This window comes from Papio anubis, chromosome 8 (assembly GCF_008728515.1).
Source record: "Papio anubis isolate 15944 chromosome 8, Panubis1.0, whole genome shotgun sequence".
Taxonomy (NCBI): Eukaryota; Metazoa; Chordata; class Mammalia; order Primates; family Cercopithecidae; genus Papio; species Papio anubis.
The window spans coordinates 132,324,629-132,344,208 of record NC_044983.1 but is presented as its reverse complement, the minus strand read 5'-3'; the positions used below and the strand labels follow the sequence as shown (position 1 = coordinate 132,344,208).

At 34.7% G+C, this 19,580-nt stretch overlaps 1 non-coding gene across 1 annotated transcript; it reads right to left on the bottom strand.

Moving 5' to 3' along the window:
- Window positions 1-14,504: 14,504 nt before the first annotated feature.
- Window positions 14,505-14,611, bottom strand: LOC116268807. The gene has a single exon (XR_004175957.1). It is a non-coding gene; the product is annotated as a U6 spliceosomal RNA (small nuclear RNA).
- Window positions 14,612-19,580: the final 4,969 nt, after the last annotated feature.

Genomic DNA, 19,580 nt, shown 5'->3' with positions numbered 1-19,580 from the left:
GAAGAAAACTAACATTATAGAGCTTAAAAATAGTGACAATGTTTAGGACTTACTGCCCTCACTTTGTACAAGAAAGACACGTAGATAATAAAGGTTACAAATGTTTGTAGAATACCCTCCCCATTGGCACAGGAGTTATATCAAAGTGTTTATATACTTTTGCATTTGATCTTCAAAATATAATAAAATATATATACATATGTATACACATATACATATCTATGATACATAATATGTATGTATATATACATTATATATACATATCTACCATATATACATACGTACATACATATAAATGTCTATGATACTTAATTTATATATGTATGTACATATATATCTACAATAGATATGTACATATATATGTATGTGTATATACGTGTGTGTGTTTGTGTGTGTTTACTTTCTTACCTGTATCTTACAGATAAGGGACCAGAGCCTCAGGTCGTTTAAGAACAAGTCTGCCTGCCTGGAGAGTACATTGTACCTACCAGGATTCCAAATAGGCCTCACAGACTCCAAAAGCCCAAAGTATTCTGTATATTGCATACTTGAGAGACACAGTGTCAGGTGTTGGTGTGCAGGCAGCAATGCTTTGGCAGAGCTGTCCCAGCCTTCAAAATGGTGAAAAGTATGGAGAAGTAAGGAACCCTGAAGCCAGTGCTGCACTAAATGTCCTTGTTTTGAACCTAGTTTTCATTCGCTAGTAGTCATTTTAAATATAATTCATAGAGCCTCTTTGATACTAACTCCTCATATGAAAAAAAAATAGAGTACAAGAACTTTTATACTGTTGTAAGAATCCTACATGCAAACAAATGAAAGTGTTTTACAAAACTGAAAAATGTAATATGCAAATAGCAATTATTTTTAGTATAAGAAATAAACATCGTCATAATAATAAATCAGTTTTTGCTTACACTTCTGTTGTATTAATGATTGTTATATTTCTATTTCTATTATTAAGTATGGGTTTTATTATTTCCCAGAGAACAGGGAGAATTACAATTATAATTTTTAAAATTTAGATGTTGACATTGGCCCAGTAAACAACATATGCTAGTAAATATGTATTGAAAGTATGACATTCATACATACATAAAAGGTTAACACATTACTTTTAAGAAATCCTCAAAAGGTTTCATGGGAAGAGATCAACATTCAATTATAGGTAGAAGATCAGCAAGCAGAGAAGGTCTGATAACAGCCAGGTCACTTTGGCTTCCAAGGAAATTGTGCTTTTCACCTACACAGGGGTTATTTGTTATTCTTGTCTTGGCTTTGAGATCACTGGAACCATTCCACATGCCTGAGTATGTTGATCTGGATTACACTAGATTTGTAAGCTACAGCAGGAGCTTTTCAATGGCAGGGAAATCATGAGAGGGCAGTTTCCCGCTGGGTGCAAAAGGAGACAGGTGTAGCCTGAACTCTCTGGCCAAGCTGATACAAGGCCTGCATCAAAATGAATAAAGCCAGGAAAAATTCACAGAGAGAAGGACACATGTTCATTCTTGGGTATTTTGCAAAGTCAAAAGGCTTCTGGAATCTTATTCTAATCAAAGCTTCTCCCTGCACTGTGACATGATTTTTTTTTTTTTTTAAATCTTTGAATCGCCCTCATTATTTCAGACACTTTTTTATTTATGTACTTATCAGTCCAACTTCTATTTATTTATGCACTGATTCATTCATTTATCAAGTTTTGAGCTTGCTTGATTAAGCACTGAAAATAAATAGAAGGGAAACAAGCACAAAAACAAAAATTGAAAAAGCATGTAACTCTTATCCAAGCCCCTAAGGGCTTGCCGTCTCTGTTTTCAATAAGGGCTTTATATATATTGTCAAATTTAATTCTCATAACAAATCTGGGTAGATTAAGTTTCTGAATTCAGAGTGGGATTTCCCAAATCAGGCAAATTTGAAATCTAATGATGTTCTTACGAGACACACTGGTCTTCATCTGGTGTTGAAGGTATTAAGATGTCTCTGCTTCCATTGCAATCTCTATGGTTTATTCTCAGTCCTCGTCTATCATGGCTCACAGCTGCCCATCTCAATCTTCCTGTTGTAGGCAATAGAACAACTGCAGGAGCTATGTAAATACTAGCTCATTTGGAGAAGCCTTAACCAACTTATGTCATTCCTCCTAGATGTCTGGAGGCCCATGCTACTTCCTTCAATCAATCAATATTTATAGATGCCAACGATATGCTGGACAGAGCTACACCCTGGGGTGATGAAAAGAAATAAATACAATCACTAGAGTTTATGTATTTATTTGGCTTATCCTGGGACTATCATTTTGGTATTATCTTCTTACTGAACCATGGTTGTCATATAGACAGTTATGCTTAATCAAAATATGAAGGGTTGTGTGACTGTGGAGAAGACATGAGTAATTTTTTTTCACTTTAAGTCACGTATAGTCACAGAATCAGAGAGCTACGTGACATTTTAGAATCAAGTTGGTTTAACGGCACCTAGTTTGGGTTCCCAGATTTTCAGGGATCATAAATATTAAAAAGCATATTTTGTATTATTTAAGATAGTTTTTAAAACAATGGCTAAAATACTGATGACAACAGTGAAAATAAATGTTTTCATTTTGCCTGGCACTATTATGTGCTCTTTCCTTCTTTTTCTCATTTAATATTGTCTTAGTGCATTCTCACACTGCTAATAAAGACATACCCAAGACTGGCTAATGTGTAAAGGAAAGAAGATTAATTGACTTACAGTTCAGCATGGCTGGGGAGGCCTCAGGAAACTTACAATTATGGTAGAATGGGAAGCAAGCATGTCCTTCTTCACATGGCAGCAGGAAGGAGAAGTGCAGAACAAAGACGAAAAAATCCCTTATAAAACCATCAGGGACTGGGCGTGGTGGCTCAAGCCTATAATCCCAGCACTTTGGGAGGCCAAGATGGGTGAATCACGAGGTCAGGAGATCGAGACCATCCTGGCTAACACGGTGAAACCCCGTCTCTACTAAAAAATACAAAAAACTAGCCGGGCGAGGTGGTGGGTGCCTGTAGTTCCAGCTACTCGGGAGGCTGAGGCAGGAGAATGGCATGAACCCGGGAGGCAGAGCTTGCAGTGAGCGGAGATCACGCCATTGCACTCCAGCCTGGGAGACAGAGCGAGACTCCGTCTCAAAAAAAAAAAAAAAAAAAAACCATCAGATCTCATGAGAACTCACTCACTATCACAACAACAGGAAGACATTTTCCTGTCTTCTTCTGAGCCCTCCTAACTGTTCCAATCTCTTCCTGTTACCCAATTCCAAAGTTGTTTCTATGTTTTTTAGCAGACCTATAACAACAGCGGCATGGGGGTAAGAGCCCCCGTGAGTTAATTACCTCCCACTGAGCCCCTCCAAAGACACATGGGGATTATGGGATCTATGATTCAAAATGAGATCTTGCTGAGGAAACAGCCAAACCATATCAAATCTTAACACCAAACTGATGAGGTAGGAACTGTTCAAACACTGAACATATGGCTGAGTAAACTGAGGTTCAGAATGACAAGGACATGCCAAAGTTCACAAAACTACAGAGTAGGAATTAAAAGCAAGATATTGGATGTTGGTGTCTATAATTTAACTTTTATGCTATATAATTTACCAAATGTGTTCTGAACAGGTAACTCAAAAATGTAATAATTTTGTTCTTGAAATGGAATTATATAAACACAGCATAGCAGATCACTTATTCATCCAGAGAATTTCTCACTGACAGGGCATATGATTTTAATGACATTCAGAGTATACTGTTCTTCTGTTTACCAAATGATTCTGGTGGTAGAAATTTGTGAAGAAATAATCATCTCCATTTTTGTTGAAGTTAGCAACTGAGGCCTAAAATAATTTACATAAACTACTCAAATGCTGATGGAAATCCAGAAAGCAACCTGTTTTTCAGATTCCTCTTCCACAGATTAACACGATAACTATAAAACAAAATTCAAATGTTGATTTGAAGGAGTCCTAATACAGTAGCCATTCTTTTACATGGATGAAGCTTCACATCTTTAATTATGAAAGGTTTCATGGAAGAAGCAGTTGAAATTGCTACAAAAAAAAAAAAAAAAAAAAAGTGTTGTAACCGTTAACCATACGACGAGAAGAGGGCATTATCAGACCAAGATAATGAAATAAAACGTGGGCTTGTGTGTATAACATGTTTGATCTCTCCTCATTCATAATTCAGTCTTCACACTTAGTTGAGTCATGGTAAACGCTTGTGCATTGCCCAGCTTCTCTAGATTCCTATCTAACACAGGATTTTAAAAATACTTTTGCTTTCTTGAGGCATTTAAAACTTCCCAATATGCTTCTGATGTATTATCAGGAAACAAGCAATGTCTCCATGTCAATTGATGGAAACGTTTTTCTTTATTCAAAGACGTAGATCCATTAGATCCAACTATCAGATTTTCTGAAGTCAAAGTGTCACAATACACATAAAAGTTTGTCCTTCAGGTTTCTTCTGTCTTCTTCTGAGCCCTCCTAACTGTTCCAATCTCTTCCTGTTACCCAGTTCCAAAGTTGTTTCTATGTTTTTTAGCAGACCTATAACAACAGTGGCATGGGGGTAAGAGCCCCCGTGAGTTAATTATCTCCGAGAAGGAAGACCATATATACTTATATGGGGCAATTTCATTTTTCAAAGTGAACTTTACACAAGTTTAGACTCATGTTTCTAACTATTCTGAATCTACCACCTGCTTAGGGTTAGATATTGTATTACATGTGTCATTTAATCCTAAAAAGTAAACAGATAGCAAAACATAACCAGAAATATATCAGTAATAACAATACAAACAATAATAAAACATTGATATATAGTCATAATCCCCATTTTAGATGGAAAAGTGAAACCTCTTCAGTTAAGAAACTAGTATATTTTCTGAAATATGGGTAGTGATGGGACTTTTATTCTGAGCTGTGAATATTGTGTGAAAGTTGATTTTATAGCCAGCACTCTTCTCATTAACAGCACTGCTTCAATATTTCATGTCAACAAATGGGAGTTACATTTCTTGTGAAAATTTTAGATGAGTTAAATTAAACAATGTATGAATTGAGGTCTCTGTAAACATCCAGAAAAAAGACTTCTTTATCCAAATACTCATTTCTCACACATTCATTTTTTTGGTCACAAATATTTCTCTAACGGCTACTTATCCCTGGTAATAGCAGACATTTTGAGATTTGAGAAATCAAAAGACAAAAGATTCACACAGACGACTGCAGGGCAGATTGGAAAAAGTATAGCTATGTAGAGAAAAAGAAATTCCAGATAAGAAAATAGCTGGGAACTCAATGGCAGTAGAGTGCGTGATGATGTGTTCAGCAGATGAAAAATCGCTCAATCCAGCTGAAGTTAGGGTCCAGTAAGGACTGGGGACCACAAAGATGAGGGGTACAAAGTGGGATTAGAGAAGTATGCATCTGTAAAAGGTTGTAGATTTTCTAGTTTTTGAAAATAAATAAAACTTAAAAGCTGTTAGAACACTAAAAGTACTTTAAGCCTTGAGAGAGAGACAACAGCATCCTGAGTCACATATGGTTACAATTTCTGTTTCTCAGATGATAAACTTTCTTGTTTTTCTTTTTCTGTACAGCAACTACAGAGAATTAAACGTCAGGAACAAAAACCTCTTGCCTTCTTAAGTAATGAACCTTGTTAAAAATTAACTTCCCCAGATGACAGAAAAGCCATGACTATTACACCACCTATTAAAAATAGTAAATATACCCTTCCCCAAAAGCAAAACAAAAAATAGCTCATCAAATTTGTGTAATTATGCACCAATTTTGTATGAAAAAATGTTATTTTCTAAATGACGTTTTCCTAAAAATTTCTAAAAATTCTAAAAATTCTAAAAAGTTCTCTGTCCCTCACTATATAAATACATCCTTCACTGTCTTACTTCAAAACACTTACTCCATTCCTTTGGAGTTTATTTTTCTGGGTGGTCCGTCCTCAAACTTCACACTTGAATAAATTTTCTTTAAATTTGATTCAGACCCTCTTGATTATTTTGGGTTGACAAGTCTTAAGGCAGTATTTTTACTGGAAGAACTTTATATATTTTTAAATTTATTTTTAACATTTATAAATATATAATGTATTTATAAATAACATCTATATGTTTTAAAAATATATTAATATATTTTATACCATAACATAATAAAATTATATTATAAATATCAAATATTTAATATATTTATAATAATCACTTATTTGATTAATTAAAAATATTACAATCAAATTACAAGCAATAATTTTACTTTAATAACAATTAAAATTAATATAATAAAATCAATATTATTATATTAATTATTAACATTAATATTGGTAATAATATTAATGTGATAAGCAATAGGTCAAACAATAATCTTTATAATGAATGAAAATAAAGACATAGCATAACAAAGTGTATGGCATGCATCTAAGAAAATGCTTAATGCCTATAAATACCTATGTTAATGAAGAAGAAATATCTCAAATCAATAACTTAAGTTTATGCCTTAAGAAACTAGAACAGAAGACCTAACTAAGCTCATAAAGCCCAAATGGAAAGACATAATAAAGATTAGAGTGAAAAATAAATAAAAAACAATTTCCTTCCTGTTGAAGGAAATTAAAGAAGTCATAAATTCATGAAAATACATTTTATATTCTTATGTTCATAGATATGAAGATATAACATAGTTAAGATGGCAACCCTCCCTAAATTGAGCTACAGATCTAAAATAACCCTTATCAAGTACTAGATAGATTTTTTGGAAAAATCAAACAACCAAAAACAACTCACAATCTGGTCCCAAATCCATATATATTTTAGCATGGCCAAAATAGTCTTAAAAAAAATGGAAGCATTTACAATTCTTGATTTCAAAAAGCTATTATAAAACTACTCTTATTGGTACAGTGTGGTATTGTCATTAAGACTTATGGAAAGAATGGAATTGAGGGTCAAGAAATATACTCTTACATTGGTGGTCAGTTGATTTTCAGGAAGTGTGCCAATGGGAGAAGAATAATCTTTTCAGCAAATCATACTGGTACAATAGGATACCTATGGGCAAAATAATTATTCTGGACTCGTACTCCATGCTACATATAACAGGAATTGTGATATGGACCAAAATGGATCATTGACATATTACATATTATTTATTATTGACATAAATGTAAGAGCAAAATCCCTAAGCAAGAATCATACCCCTAGAGTTCTACCTGATGTAAATGACGAGTTGATGGGTGCTGATGAGTTGATGGGTGCAGCACGCCAACATGGCACAGGTATACATATGTAAGAAACCTGCACGTTATCCACATGTACCCTAGAACTTAAAGTATAATTTAAAAAAAAAAGAGCAAAATCTATAAAACTCATAGAAAGAAATAGGAATAAATATCCATGATTTGGGGTTGAGCAATGTTTCCTGGATATGATACAAAAAGCAAGAACAATGAAGAAAAACATAAATAGGATTTTCACAAAAATTAGAAAAAAAAATTATACTTCAAAGAAAATCATCAAGAAAGTGAAAATCAGCCACAGAATGGGGGAAGATATTTTCAAATCATACATCTGATAAAGCACTTGTATCCAGAATATAGAAAGAACACTTATAACTCAACAAACATATAGAAAATTTAATTTTCAAAGGCCAAATAACTTGAATAGATAATTCTTCAAAGAAGATATAAAAATTGCTCATAAATATATGCAAAGGTATTCAACATCATCACGGAAATCAAAATCACAATGAGGTACCACTTTGCATCTACTAGGATAAATAAAATTACAGAGAAATTATCATGTGTTGATGAAGGTATGGAAAAATTGGAACCCTTAAACACTCCTGGTGAGAATGTTAAATGTTACAGCCTCCCTGTAAACACTTTGTCAACTTTTCAAAATGTTACATCCAGAGTTACCATGTAAGTCAGCAGTTCCATTTCTAGGAATTTACCCAAGAAAATTGAAAACATGTATCTTCAGAAAGCTTCGTATACAAATATTGATAGCAGAATTACTCATAATAATAAAAAGATTAAAGCAACCCATATGTCCATCAACTGATAAATAGATAAACAAAATTTAGTATATCCATGCAATAGAATATTATTTAGCAATAAAATGGAATGAAGTACCGATATATACTACAAAATGAAAGAACCTTGAAAACATTATGCTTAGAGAAAGAAGCCAACCACAAAAGGCCACATATTATATGACCCCATTTATATAAAGATTCCAGAATAAGCAAATACACAGGGAGAAAATAGATTAGCAATGAGGGGGCAAGGAGGACGGAGTACAAGTATATGCCTTTATGAAGTGATACAAATTTTCTAAAATTACATAATGATGATGGTTGTACAACTCTGTAAATTTACTAACAATTGCTGAATTATACACTTTTAAGGTGTAAATTGTGTGTTATGTCAATTATATGTCAATAAAAATGTGATTGTTTATTTAAAAAGTAAACAAACCTCATTTCAGGTTGCCTGACTTTGTACCCTTGCTCACTTTTTAGCTCTTGAGTTCCTCTCTAGTCTCTATGAGTTGGAGCTTCTTACATCTTTGGAGACCTCCAAAAGTACCAGATTCTGGATTGACATCTGATTTCCAAACCTAGCAGGATCTTCTCACTCTAAATCTTCAGTGTGCCCAGGGCTGAAAGCAAGTAACACCTAAAAATGGCTCTGTTATGTGATGGCAGTTATATAGGAACATAAGGCAGGGAATCAGAGAGAGTCATTCAGTAAGCAACTTAGACATCTAGGCATTAGCTGAGTAGTGCTGGGCTGTATTTCTGCAGAAAATTACAAAATCACATTTTGCCTAAGAAAACAGAAGTTGCTGAGAATACAGTAAAACGCAATGAGTTTTATGACCATTTATCAAAGAACTTTCAGTTTGTGTTTTGAAGCAGGTAAAACAATAACAAATACTGGGGAAATAATGTTAATCTGTATTCAGAGCATTTTATTATAGAAATATAGGAGAAAAACAATACTGCAAGTCTTGTTAGATTTAGCCAAATTGTGCTCACAGTGACAGTTAATTTTGCAGTGTTATATTGGAAAACACTTTTAAAATGAGTGAGAGAAATTTTATTGCAGGGAGAAAATGATGCTCTTAGATTTTTAAGAAGACTGGTATTCTGAATGAGAAAAGTGAGAGAAATTTTCTCCAAACCAGTCTATGATTCTGGATATAATCTGATTTATTTCTTTGTCAAAAACACTGAGGAAGGAAGTAAAAATATTTCAATTTTATAAATGTGAATGACCTGAAATGGTGGATAATAAGCTTTCTGAGAATAATTCATTCATTTATTTCATTTAACAAACATTTACTGAGCTTTGGACCATGCATTATCCTAACCATTAGAGTTACACTAATGAGAAGATACTACAAACCCCACTTTTCTCCTTCAGCCACAACAACCCATTCTCCACTCTGTTGACAAGATGAACTTTAAGGGACATACTTTGTATCATATTTAAAACATAATCCGAATGTCTTACCCAGACCTGCAAAGCTAGACTTGTTAAGGCTTTTGAATGGGAAGAAAATGTTCTCTTTGTAAGGAATGTTCTTTCCTTAGTTCCTCTATCATTTTCATCTCAGCTACTCCTCAAAGGGCTCACCTCACCATCTAATGTCAAGGGGTGCACCAGACACTCAATGTTACTAGGTTAGTGGAAAATTACAAGCGGTTTTTGCCATTAAAAGTAACATCAAAATCAAAATCACAAGGAGATACCACTTTGCATCTACTAAGATAGATAAAATTATAAAGAGAGAAACTATCATGTGTTGATAAGTATAAGGAAAAATGGAAACCTTTAAATACTCCTGGTGAGAATGTTAAATGTTGTAGCCTCCATGTAAACAGTCTGTCAGCTTTTCAAACTGTTACATCTAGAGTTACCATATGAGTCAGCAATTCCATTACTAGGAATTTATCCAAGAAAATTGAAAACATATGTCTTTACAAAGCCTCATATACAAATATTGATAGCAGCATTACTCATAATAATAAAAAGGTTGAAACAACCCATATGTCCATCAACTGATAAACGGATAAACAAAATTTGGTAAATTCTAATATATCACCATTCCCATAATTGTATTCTCTTTCTATAATTGCTCATTTTCTGAATTTATCAAGTTCATGTTTTGCTTTTTAGAACATGTTCAGTCCCAACAGTTGGTAAAATGCTGGCTCCAGGAGCTCAAACACCTCTTCTCTCTTCTTCACTGCTGAATCTTCTGTGCCACACTGGAGGTACTCAGTAAATGTTTGATGAATTAACTATTCTTGTCTTCGTTGTGGTTTATAGACTTCAGAGCAAATCAGTATCAATAAATGTAGGGAATGCTCTAAAGAAGTGGTAAAATACAAGCATATATAATGGTGGGTGGGGAGTCCACTCTGGAGAATCAGAAAGTATCCTGGTTAACTGAAAGCTAAGGAGATGGACATGAGCAGGGATGCAGGGCAGGGCTACAAACCTACAGTGGTGGGCAGGATGTTGAAGGCCTTACTCTTTGTAAAAAGCACTTGATAATTGTTAAATATAATTCACTTGCTTACGAGGTAATGAATTCACAAAAACTTGCACGTTACTTGGGGTAGCCATGTAACTCAGAAATGCTAATGTGGTGGTCTACAAGAGAGACAGAGACCCCAGCTCTCTATGAAATCTGTCTGGAGTTTTCTGCTAGTTAAATAACCATACTAAAGGTCAGTGAAATTTCTCCCAGTTGTTTCTCTGGACTTTGCCACTGTCTTGTTCTCTCCCACAAACCCATTTCATGGTCTATCTGTTTTTATGCCCTTGACTTTCTCTGTGTATTTCCGACCTTGCCTGAACTTTAGGAGTATCCAGCATTCAGCTTACTTGCTTTTGACATTCTACGCATGTAACAAAATATCACATGTACACCATAAATATGTACAAATATTATGCATCAATAAAAAGACAAAACACTAAAAAACTATTATTTTAATAATTACAATGTTGGAATAAAATGATCATCCATAAGGCTTCCTCTGTTATAATAGTGGTGATAAAACAACTGACAACAGAGTAGAGAGGCTTCTGGAAAGTCTTCAACATTTTATAGCAACTTGCAGCTCTTTTTTACCCACCGCTGAATCACAGGGTTAACCCAACATGTTCTACTTCTCAATTTCCCTTTGGGACCTTACCGAGTTTTCTCTCATCCATCCGTCTTTTCAACCAACTATTCATATTTCCATCCATCTATGCATAGTTTGTTCATCAATCCACTCAAACATTTGTTGATTTTACTAATTCATTTTACACACGCACTTTATGCATTTTATGAGCTGGATGTTTACCTAAGTTCTATAGAATCCTAAAGAAAATACATAAACTTCACCACAGATACTCACACTCACTTGGAAAGACAGATTGGCAAAAAAGGAAAACCAGCAATAATTCTGCCTCAGGAAAAATAACCCCAAATTTCTAGTGACATTGCTGTTCAAAGACTCTATGATGCAGACATCTATGGCAAATTGGGGGAGAAAAAGAAAGAAAAAAAAAAGAGAAGAAGCTGATAAAATAACCAAAGCAATGTACAAGTGTGATCAAGCAACATACAAATGCTTGTCTATTATAGCCGACTTCACGCCATATCCAGGATTGGCAGAAACCAAAGGACACAGGTTACAACTTGGGCCACTTCCTACCAGCAAGTCAGTAACAAAGAGAGTTAGTTGCTCTAAATCTCAGTTTCCACCTATGTAAGATGGGAACAATAATCTCGACCTTAACGTATTGTTATGCTAATTAAACAAGAGAAAAAGGCATGTTAATTCTGTGAGCCTATGCTGAAAATCTATGGATAGTCCATGCAGCATTCTAGAGCATGAATAGGATTCTCTCTTATTTGAATGTATAAGGCCAGACTTTGCCTGAAACTTACATTCTCTATTGTTATTTGATTTGACCTATGGCATGTTTATGAAAATGTGACATTATTGTGATTTTTTAAAAAGGACAGATTCTATATTTCGACGCACATTGGTAATAGCACAAAAATCAAACACTGATAAAAGTCAATGGCTTTTTGTGGCTAATAATCCATATAATGTTAGATTACATTCAGATGTGCACACCTTTCCTTCTCAGATCTAATACTTCAATGTATTAATCGAGTTGAAGCTAGCCACGTGCAGGAAGCCTTGTATTCAATAATGCGCTTTGTATCTTACAAACTTGGTAATGCATGACCTGTCTCTGAAGGATGAAACACTTCAGTTCTTTCTTTAATAACTGGGGGATGACGCCTCCCAAATCCATTTCTGACAACTCAGGCATAGTTGATTAAATCACACATCTCTCCTCCCCCTTACTGTCCAAGAAATGCAGGATGCTCAAACTGAAGAGATGTTGATTAAGATGATGTTGGACAATTAATTATGCACCATGATAACCTCTGACCTGTGCAAGTTCTTTCTATTTTAATCAGTTCAGACTCCAAATTAACAGATAATTACATTCTTGTGTTTTAATCAAGTCGTGGGCAGCGGGAAAAGATGGTGAAGTACAAATCAAGAAAAGAATTCATGTTGAGATAATTTTTTTTTAAATGAAAGGTTTGAAAGGATAATTATTTCAATTATTTTACTTTCTTTTTTACCTAGGGCTCTCTTCAAACTGAATTTTTTGTGTAACAGCGCGGTCTCTGAGATACAATATGCATTTGGGTAAAAAACAAAAACCTACCAAATGTGTATCAGATAGCAGGAAGTATAGATCATGTATGCAACTGAATCAGTGAAAAAATGTAAAATACGCCAAATGCATACCTAAAAGAGGCCATCCTACTCTTTTGAAGCACATACAAAATTGAAAAAAAAAAAAAGAGAGTCAGAATTACTTTAGAATGTTCTAATCAATAAATTAACATAAAATTGACGTACAGAAGAAAAGCCTGGCAGAAATATATGATTCCCAGTTTTATATTAAGAGTAAAACTAGCAAATTAATAGCAAAGTCAGGGGTGGAAGCTCACATAGACAATTTTCACTTAATTCATGGTGTATCTGCTTTATAGAGTAGTACGTACTCATTTCTAAAAATACAAATAATATATTTCATCAGAACACAAAAGTCTACATACTGTACAATCAAAGCTATGCAAAAAATACCTCATGGACAAGAAAATGATTGAATAAATGTCTGCAAAGTCCTTGTCTCTGAGTAGTGAGATTATAGATATTATTTTCTCCTTTTATTTTTATATATCACTATAAGAATCTATGCTTCTCAGGGAACTCATTTTAAATAATACTTTTAGAAACAATGGATTTACTCTTTTTTCAAGGAAGACTGACATGTAAGCCTTTTGGCCAAAGTAGAAACTGTAGCATCATGAAAAGAAGCTTCATGTCACAGTCCTATCCTGATTGGTTTATTACCAGTGAATTTTTGGAATTTTTTTTTTTTTTTATTGAGAAGAATTGTGAATTCACTTTTCTGGCTGGGAAGGAGAGAATGCTGGAGTACAATGTTAGTGTCTGCCATAGACCGAGAAGGAATCCCAGCAGCCTCGTGTGTGTTTGCTAAACCTGACGGTGGTCAAGGGTAGTCATCTGAACTCACAAGTGCAAGTCTAGTTTCTCAACTAACTAGGGGGCTGGATAGTTTCAAAGTCCCCATTTCTCCTAGTTTATTAAGGTCCCAAGAGCATAAACCTGATGAATTTTCTCTCCCTTCTTTAACATACCATATAAAATCATCTTTCTCATAGTGTTTATCATTGACATTGCCTAGGAAACTGTTGGAAATGCAGAATCTCAGGTCTGAAACAAGGTATTTGATTCAGAATTGGCATTTTAATTAGATCCCCCAGGTGGTTTGAAAGAATACTAATATTTGAGAAGCTCTGCTCTAGCCCAGCAGTTCGTCTTCTGTAAAAGAGATTCCTAGCATCAATCTTCTAGTGTGGTTTTCGGAGATAAATGAGATAATGCACATGAAAAACTTACCACAATGCCTGATATATAGTAAGCAGTAGATAACCACAGACATCATGTTACTATTGAATTTCTCTAATATTTTCTGATACTTTATATATAAGTATATTGAGATTCTACCCAAACCATAAAAGTTCATTGGTATTTGCATTCTAAACTCAGAAGTAAACAAACTCTGCCTCCTAAAACATTTATATCAACATTGAATTCCACATAGTGAACACTGATGAGCCCAAGATCTCAGAGAACTCAGACTCATTAAGCAAAGATGCAATCATGTTAGTTGATGAAGGAAGACTAGGGACTTAGGTATTTGCAATCATTCTGATGAGAACTGAAATAAGGGAGTTCATAGACAGAAAATCCAATTCTCCAGAGTCCCAATTCCCCAAACATTCTAACAAATTCGAGGGTTTTTTTTTAAATTTTAAAAAGTATCTTTATTACAAATTGGAAAAATATGTAACGCTTCACAAATTTGTGTGTCATTCTTGTGCAGGGGCCATGCTAATCTTCTCAGTGTCGTTCCAATTTTAGTAAATGCGCTGCCAAAGCGAGCACAAATTTGAATTTTTATTAAAATGTGCAAACTTTTCCCCCACCTTTCCAAACATTTTTATCTCATCCATTCCTTTTATTCATAGCCCATGACATTTAAACTGCAGAATTTTTGGCAAATTTTGAATCGGGGCTTTAACAGAGAGAAACAATACAAGGCAGAAATAAAGGAGGATGAAGTCACTTATAACAATATGTAATCAGACGTTTATTTCTTAATTTCATCCATACTTAGTTTACATGTGTTTTATGTGAGAAGTATATATATATACACACACACATATATATATAGAGAGAGAGAGAGAGAGGGAGAGAGGAAATGAAGGGGGGAAACAGAGGTTAACAAATATATAACACGATTAGTGCTTATATAAAAAGAAGTGATTTCTTTTTATGAAAGAAGTGGCTAAGGAGTATCCTTCAAAGAGAAAACTATCATATAAGAATTATTAGGATAATTATTCTATTTTTAGTCAGTTTATTAAGGTCCCAAGAGCATAAACCTGCTGAATTTTCTCTCCCTTCTTTAACATACCATATAAAATAATCTTTCTCATCTGTCTCTGCTCAAGGATGTTTATTTCCTTTCCATGTTGTTCTATGCACATGTCATTTTCTTCTCTGCAGTCGGTAGGATGCTGACCTAATGTATTCAGCAGGGGCAGGAAGGGTGGCAGGGAGACGTATTGCTCTCTCTGCCTTAATATCCTGGCCGAACACACACCGTTAGGTACACAGCCACACATTTGGTTGACAGAGGTGCCTGTGACCCGTGCGACAGGGATTAATAGGCATCTATTCTCGGCATCTTACCTTAGTAAACCTCAGGTCACCTTTGTTGTTTGGAGATACTCCCTTATTTCCCTACCTGTGCTTGAAAACCCTCTTCTTTGCCTTCAGGGCTACTGACTCACCCTGATTGTCCTTCCTTCAAAGTGAATAATCAGAGTGAGGACAGGGTTATAATAAATGGAGAGTTGTTGCTTTCCGAAAAGCAGAAAATATTACGCTTAAGTTAAATATGAGTCAAGATCTTTACTGTAAAAGCTCGTGTTTTTGTACTCCAGGATGCAAACATTGCTTTGAATATTTGGCCATTGGTTTTCTCTTCCATAAAGAGAAGAAACTGAATATAATCAGTCTTGTGAATAAACTCATTTCTAATCAAACTCAAAAATCTCTAAGTGGCATCTGTGTTACATTCTAGAAGTCGTTTTGATTCAATTTTGGTGTTTTTTTTGCTTTTGATTCTCAGGTATGTGCCTTTAAGATTTTCTACAGTAAATTAAAAAGTTCATATCCTTTGTTTTAAAAGTAGCTTCAAGCTAGAAACAGATTACCTTTTGGAATTAAGTCACTGTAGCTTTATGTCCTCGATCCCGCTTAATCATTGATGTCACTATTTCCTGTGTGTGCTTCTGTTTGAGGACTCTAATTTATTCTTCTAACAAATCCCATTCTTGCCCTTGGCGACCTGTAAGGTGGCACTAAAAAGTTGCCTGTTGTATCAACCAGGACACTTTCTGTTACAAATAACAGAAGATCTCATCAAAATTGGCTTACATAAAACAAAATATAATTTGCTGGTTCTCATCATTAAGGAATTCTGGTGGTAGACATAGCTTCAGGCATGACTGGATGCAATTGCTCAAGAAATGTTACGTCTATCTTGTTCATTTCTCTGATGTTGCTGTTGATTGCATTGTGCCCACTGAAAATTCAGATGTTGAAGCCCAAACCCCCAGTGTGACCATCTTTGGAGAAAGGGCTTTTAAGATGGTTAAATGAGATCATAAGGATGTGGTCCTAATCTGATAGGATTGGTAGCCTAATAAGAAGAAAGAATGAGCTTTCACAAAGGAAGGCCACGTGAGGACACAGTCAGAAGCCTGTAGGCCAGAAAGAGTGCCTTCACCAGAACAGGACCCTGCTGACACTCTGATCTCTCGACTTCCAGCCTCCAGAACTGCAAGAAAATAAATTCCTGTTGTTTTATCCACCCAGCCTATGGTATTTTCTTACGGCAGCCCAAGTAGGGTAATGCTGCTTTTCACTGTGGGTTTGCTCCTTGCAATAGGTTAAAGATAGCTATAAATTCTTTGCTACCACTCCCATGGAGAGGTAGTATACAGTTTCTGCTCTCTTGAACTCAGGTTGGCCTTAGTGTCTTGCTAGGCCAATAGAATTTAAGAAATGTGATGTTCTGAGATTGTTAAGGATAGGTTATAAGAAGCTTTGTCGTTTTCTACCAGGTTCTCCTAGAATCCTCATTGTAGGGGAAGTTAGCCATGACGTATGAAGTAAATTATCCTGGGTTAGAGAAAAACACAAATGAATTTAGAGGTTTAGCCAGTGGACAGAATTAGGTTAAATATTTTGATCATGTATCAGTTATTATGTAGTCCTTAATGAATAATTAATGGGAAATAAGTAATGTTGGCTGAGGGTTCAATGTGTGTCAGATATGTCAGTGATTTACATAAATGTTTTAATATACAAAGATTTAAATATGTGCTTCATAATACATATTGTCTATTAAATATATGCACACATATTTAAAGACTATATAAACATATTAATATATTAAAATCTGTATTAATTTATACGTGTGTGTGTGTGTGTATACATATATATATATAGTTGCAGAAAGTCTATTAGATAAAATCAGGATTGTGCCTAGTTCAAAGATAGGGAAACTGACCCTTAAAGGTTAACTAACTCGACCATGGTCATTCAAGTGTTACATGGCAGAAAGAGGATCTGGCTGACAAGAATCCTAGTTCTCAACTACTATACAATTCTTCTTTTTGTTCTTTCCTTGCGGACTGATTTTATTGGTATACTGCTCCCCACCACATCAGACTTCTCTGTTACCTTGTCTTCCCTAATTCAACCTGAACTGGCACTTTGTAGTTACTACGATTATATACTATTTTACATTGCATGTATGTATTACTTAATACAGCAATAATGTTCTCTAACATTTAACGATCACCTATGTTCCATTTATTAAATTGACCATTTCAAAACAGCTAGAAAACCTTATCCCAGTGATGCTCAGAGATAGATATTTTAGTCTTAACTTAGCAGAGGGGGAAGCTGAGTTTCAGGAAAGCATTGATTGAAGGACATTGTAAGTAAGACTGCACAGCTGTGTGGCCAGGTGCCACTTGACTCTTATGGTTCGGAAGTACTTCCTTTGGTTAATCTCAGGGCGCTCTCAGCGTTCATCACTACACACAGGTGCTGAAGATTTTAGCAAGCAGTGTAGAAGCTAGAGCTACCACCCCCACCTTTGCCTTGACAGTTTAGACAGGTATTCCTTCAAAGAATGGAGTGTTCCATTTGTCCAATTCATCAAAGTTCTGCCATCATTTATGTCATGCATTAAGCTACAAATGTCTTAGTCTTTGGTCTCTCAGTACAACCTTCAGTTAAATTGAGCTGGGAATTTTCAGGTGAAGGGCCAAGTGGAGAAAGAAGGCAGACAGAAGGAAAATTTAATGTCAGTTTGCTTCATTGCTTTAGCCAAGATGAGACAGAAATATCAGGATTTATTATTACAACCTTTATCTAGTCTGATATTCTGAGAGCATGTGAGCTGGAAAGTGGGTAGAGAGAGTAGATAGCGTACAGAAAACAATTTTGAAGCCACAGTGGAAAATCTCTATTTCTATAGTCATATCTTGCTTTGGGACAGTTTGACCAAGATTGTTTATTTATAGACTGGTCTCCAAATCACACTTGGACATTTCAAACAACAAATCTGTGTCATATGATGGACATTTGCCATCCCAAAGAGATGGATCAACATCGATGCAGGGAATGTGTGTACTGAAGTTGGAGGCAGAATATTTTTCGGAGTCAGATACCTGGGATGAAGATATAGTTCTGAAAGTTATTAGCTGTGACACCTTAGATAAATGAGCCAACTTTCCTGAACCTCAGTTTCCTTTCTATAAAATAAAGATGAACAGGCATGCTTCATGAGGTAATCACATAGGAAAACTGACTATTAATGGAGACGATATATATAAATTATCTCATGACGTGTATGATTTTTATGTTGTCAAAGTAAATGATGGCTGTGGCAGTTTATTAATGTGAGATTATTTTTGCTATAGGCCTGAAGTGAGTTGAAAATATTTCTTTGTGTTCAAAATTACACAAACAAAGGAGAGCTATTAAGATGGTATTGCCAACACAATACATGATATATCTGAAATGTTTTTTAGCTGTGCTAAATTCTAGAATATTTGCCAAAGAAAATCATAGAGTGTTCATGAATATGTGTTTGTACATATGTTTGTAAATAGTATGTATATATTTTATATGTTTTATGGATATATTTTATCCATACACTAATTAAAGCATTCTTTACTCACATATTAGATCCTGGTATTCAACAGCCAATCTAGGCACAAAGAATTGTAAAACTGGAGTCTAGCCTTATGGCTAACACCATGGGGTTAGAATTCATATTTGGTTCAAATCCTGACACACTGTTTAGCAGTTGTTTGTCAGGAACCCATTTGACAAAACAAAAACACAGGATTTGCAATAGAATGAATATGGAATTACAAATTAACTATGATTCCTGGGTCTCAGTTTCCTTATCTGTAAAACTGTGTTTGGGTAGGGATTAAACAATCATGTGTTTGTTTTTGGTGAGTTAAACAAACAAAAAAATCTATTTAGACTACTTGGCAGTTCTGAGCTTACTAATAAAATGCCACCCATATATAGTAGCAAATAGTTTATTATTAAGACCCTCAAGTGAACTAAAGTATATTGCTTTAGCTACAGTATAAATAATGTAATATGGGAAAATATAGAATCTACTGTTTGTGTATTGTCCTTCTAGGTATTTAAAAGTCATCTCATAGAATGGAACAAGTAGGATTTTCTTTGTATTTTAAAGACAAAAACACCAAAGACAAAATTTAAGCAACTTGCTGGAGGCCAGGCCTGG